General features: G+C 47.5%; 1 pseudogene across 1 annotated transcript; it reads right to left on the bottom strand.

Annotated features, from left to right (window-relative positions):
• Nucleotides 1-3142: 3142 nt before the first annotated feature.
• Nucleotides 3143-4009, bottom strand: LOC310789820 (ceramide synthase pseudogene; annotated as a pseudogene). Its single transcript has one exon. The product of its transcript is annotated as a ceramide synthase pseudogene (transcript).
• Nucleotides 4010-4982: the final 973 nt, after the last annotated feature.

The following is a 4982-nucleotide window of genomic DNA, read 5'->3' as shown; positions in this document are numbered from 1 at the left end:
TGGATCTTTTCTCTTTAGACTACCTCACATTTATTTGGAGAACGGGATTAATTCCCTCGTTTTAGGGTTTGACTGGTGTCTGGCGATGTTATAATCACATCAATCAATGTGCCTCCTCTTCACTAGTCTCGCTGACCAGCCTCTCCTTTCTACCTCACAAACTCCATGCACATAACGTAATGACTGGAAACTCGCATAATTCAGCACTTTATTTTGCCGACTTTCTGAATACCATGATGATTTTATGATACCTTTTGGATCATGGAAGCCTTAATGAGGGAGAAGACTCGTCATCTCGCTGTCACCACGATTGCAGATTTAACTCCAAAACAGTAGCATTGTGGATGTGAGTGGATCTACGTTTACTAGTTTAATATTATCAATTGCCTGCCTCCCAGGATACCTCGTAATGTTGCATTTACCCCCATGCACATTGTTTGACCATTTTTTCAACTTATAAATGTATAAAACCAGAGGAAACTCGCGTTTTCTAGTGCTTCTCTATGGAGCTCTAAGCTGAGAATGTCCGAGTGTATTGTAGAGCTGCAGGCGCTGTGATTGGCTCGTCTGCGTTCGGGGCGTGGCTTAGCGATAGGTCAATAGGCAGCCCCAGAGCCAGCGTTGCCAGACGTACGATAATTATCGTATTTGTACGATAATTTCGACCTCTGTACGATGTACGATCAATAATCCCAAAATCCCCCAAATGTATGATAATTTCGTCATTTTGTGACACTCAGTCGAATCCTACGTCTATCACTCTATCTGTTTATACATCTCTTCACACAACATCTTTGCAGCCAATAAGTGCTTGAACGTGAGGCACGTGATGTGAACCTGAGTCATGATTGGTTGGGAGGGAGAAGGAAATAGAACCCGGCATGGCCGCGCACAACCTGAAAACCATAAACACAGACAGTCACAGTAGGTGCGCGTCACAGAGCAGAATGTGGGAAGATACGGGGCGAGTCTTAAAAACGATCAAATAAAACATAAAGAAAACTAGTGGTGCTGACCAGGAGGAGCCGGGAGGGGAGCCGCCTGGACAGCCAAAAAGTAAGCACAGAAAACAAATGTAATTTCACTCCAAAAACGATAATTTTGACCCTCTGGTACGATAATTCAACATTTTCCATCTGGCAACACTGCCCAGAGCAATCTAGTAAGTGGAGAGCAAAGCAGTGGAGAGGACACAGCATGGAAGGAGCAGAGAATAGTAGGAAAACATGTATTTGGAAGCTGAATAAGCAGTGTCAATAACAATGTAACAAAGTCTGTCTATAAAATCAAGGGGAAATAATCAGTAGATCTCGGCAATTTTATTTGAGTAACTTTTGAGAGATTTTTATGTACCTGTAATGGTAATGAGTAAAATCAATAAGAAAAAAACATTCAAGCATACAGAAATAACATATCGGGCGGGGGTGGGCCGCGCCACGCCGCGTCCGGGGACCCCCACCCTGCATAAGTAGGGTTCCCAGAGCAAATCCTGGCCATTTTCCCCACTGCATATAAGGGCTTAGAACATTATGATGGAACTTGTATGATGGCCATCCTCATGCTCAATTATGTCTCATAAGTTGCTGCAGCAATTTTGGGGTTGATATCATTTGTTACACAGATTTGGTGCAAGATTAACATCATCGCACATGCATACAATTCTGTAACATCATCATACGAGAAAGTCATATGTGGCCAGGTCTCAAGTATCTTATGGATGAGTGTTCCAACATCTGCTGCATGCATCCGGTCTGCTTACATTAGAACACTGCAGCTAAAACTAAGGAATTCAAAGCATGTACTGTATTATCCTCACTCCTTTATTAGCATACAGTATCTGCATTGATGAGTTGACATTATTATTAGTAGACATTTCCTTAATTCATTGAGTGCCAGCCACTTTTGGAGAACGGATGCTCCCAGTGCCAGAGTTTCAGAGCGTTTTCAGTGATTTCTCGAGGCCCACAGAATATTGTGTGATATTACTATGTAAACACCGAACACGCACAAAGAACGAGGAGACTATTGTATCCTCAGCAAAAAATAGTTTATTGATACCATTTTCCGTTCTTTAGTTATGAGCCGGAGAAGATAAAAAAGAACGGAAAATGGTATCAATAAACTTTTTTAACGCCTGTTTAACGCCTGTTTTTTCAGCAAAAACAGGCGTTTCAAATTAGAAGCTGAGATATTCAGCCTTTTGTGAAATGAAGCATTTCAAGCACATTCACTGACTCTGAAGCTAATATTTTCTGATGTAGTGATGTGGTGTAGTTGTGTGGTGCCCTGCGTGCCCCACCCCCCTCTCCCCCCCCTCAGCTGCAAACTCCTCCCCACACTAACACACAGCCTCACGCACCCAGCGTCTATTTTCGGAGTGCTCCGTTTTTGTGCGCCGGCTCCCAGCGCGACACGGAAAAGCCAAACCGGACTGCTGAGAATGGTTTGGCCCTTCGGCGTCGGGTGCTGCTTTTCTGGCGGCTAATCGTGTGGAGAAACTATACAGCAGAGACAGAGGGACTCAGTTGTGGGCGCGGATTGACTGCTGTTCGCAGCCAACGTCAGCTCCAGCCAGAGCAATCTATATGGCTCTGGCTGCAGCATGAGCGGTTTCTCTTTCATCACGGGGCTTTTTCCTGCTGTTTTCCTGACCTTTCTCTAATCTGGAGAGCACTGTCGCCACCTAATGAGTCCGTAAAATAGGTTATACACCTTCAATAGCTACAATATTTGTATAGGAGATGCCTGAGGCTTTGATCCACGTCCCACCGTCAAAAAACGCATTTGACGCCGATCGACGTCATTGGCACTGAACGTTACTATTTACTTTGACGCCGATCGACGTCATTGGCACTCAATGAGTTAATATTAATGCACCAAAAGCAAAAAAACAAAGATAGAAAAAATAAAGATTGTTCACGAGTCCCATATCTTCAGTCTTTTAAGGACGAGTCTCAAGTCACTGTGTGTGCGACTTAAGTGCAACTTGAGTAATAAAAGTCTCAAGTCCAAGTCTTCATCTCTGACTCATTGGTACATTCTCCCTCCCCACCCTCTCCCTTCCCTTCCCTTCTCCTCAGTGAGTGGCCGACCCTGGCTCTGTGGACGGTGTGCTGTAGCCATTGGCGGGCTGGGCAGTGCATTAGGGGGGCTGGGGGAGTGCCTGGCCATCCCCCTGGGCCTCCTTGGCAGCAGCAACCAGTCTCCGGGAGCGAGAGGAGCGTGTGAAGAGGTGCAGGGCCCCTCTGCAGATCAGGGAGAACCAATACAGCTGGGGGACCACGAAGAGGGCAGCACCGAGGTTAGTGTGCCAGGACACCGACAGGGGAACCATGTGGAACGGAATGGACGTGTACCTGCCGTAGGCGGAGTAGAGGTAAGGGAAGAGGAGGATTCGACAGATGAAAAAGGTGATCAGCATCAGAGCCCCGTTGATTTTGTGCAGCAGAGTATGTTGCTGTTTGTAATGGATGAGGATTTGTGCCAGGCAAACAGATGGAGTGCTGAGCTCAGCCATGAACATTACACCCAGGAAGTAGTCTCCCTTTCCGTGCGGCCAGAACACAGAGCGCCAGAACTGCCAGGGGAAGCAGACGCTGATGGTGACCACGTGGTGTAGCACAAAGAGGAACTCGCGACGCAAGTAGCCGCTCAGCGCTGAGCCCACGTGCCGGGGCGCCACTGCAGCCTCTTCATGACCTTTGACCCGTAGTGTGTGCCAGTAGCACATGAACATTGCGTAGATATCGTATACAAAGTAGGGGGTGGCAAACAGGATGTAAGCGCTAGTCAGCCAATGCTGGTCCTCAAAGATGTCGTGACAGGAAGAAGCGATGATGTAGCCAGCCGAAGAAGCCATGATCGCCTGAACTGCGGACACCAAACCTGCTGATACAATGACTGCATCTCCTTCACTCCAGCGCAGTGCTGGGATGTGCTTCAGGCATTGTTTGAACAGCATGAAAAGGCCTGGAAAAAACACAGACCCAGCAGCTAGGATGGTCAGCATGGTCGCTGGCGATCTGTCTGACAGGCGTGTACTGCGGTAAGCGTTTAAAGATGAGATAACCACTGATCTCACTTATGCATAGACATTGTGACATCATCAGTGATGTCATAAATCCTTACCTGCTGAGGTTATAAATTGGACTCTTGCTCACAGCCCAGCTAATAAAGCCTGAACACTGATGACATGATCACTGATGACATCATCACCGAGGACATCTTGAATGTAATCACTGATGTAATGCGATGGGGAGATAACAGGAGTATGCACTACATTCTCTCCTTGGCCTAACTTCTAGTCATTGAAATCATAGTGAAATCAAACAATTTACTAATTTTCAGCAGCAGCGGTCTGTGTGCGCATCTGTGGTGTTCGCAGCTGTCTGTGTGCGCATCTGTGCAGCTCTCTGTATGCGCATCTGTGGTGTCTGCAGCTGTCTGTGTGTGTGCATCTGTGGTGTCTGCAGCTATCTGTGGTGTCTGCAGCTGTCTGTGTGTGTGCATCTGTGGTGTCTGCAGCTGTCTGTGTGTGTGCATCTGTGGTGTCTGCAGCTGTCTGTGTGTGTGCATCTGTGATGTCTGCAGCTGTCTGTGTGCGCATCTGTGGTGTCTGGCTGCAGCTGTCTGTGTGTGTGCATCTGTGATGTCTGCAGCTGTCTGTGTGTGTGCATCTGTGGTGTCTGCAGCTGTCTGTGTGTGTGCATCTGTGGTGTCTGCAGCTGTCTGTGTGCGCATCTGTGGTGTCTGGCTGCAGCTGTCTGTGTGTGTGCATCTGTGATGTCTGCAGCTGTCTGTGTGTGTGTGCATCTGTGGTGTCTGCAGCTGTCTGTGTGTGTGTGCATCTCTGGTGTCTGCAGCTATCTGTGGTGTCTGCAGCTGTCTGTGTGTGTGCATCTGTGGTGTCTGCAGCTGTCTGTGTGTGTGCATCTGTGGTGTCTGCAGCTGTCTGTGTGTGTGCATCTGTGGTGTCTGCAGCT

Source organism: Poromitra crassiceps, assembly GCF_964638095.1.
Source record: "Poromitra crassiceps genome assembly, chromosome: 15".
Taxonomy (NCBI): domain Eukaryota; kingdom Metazoa; phylum Chordata; class Actinopteri; order Beryciformes; family Melamphaidae; genus Poromitra; species Poromitra crassiceps.
This window is presented reverse-complemented; position numbering and strand designations above follow the sequence as displayed.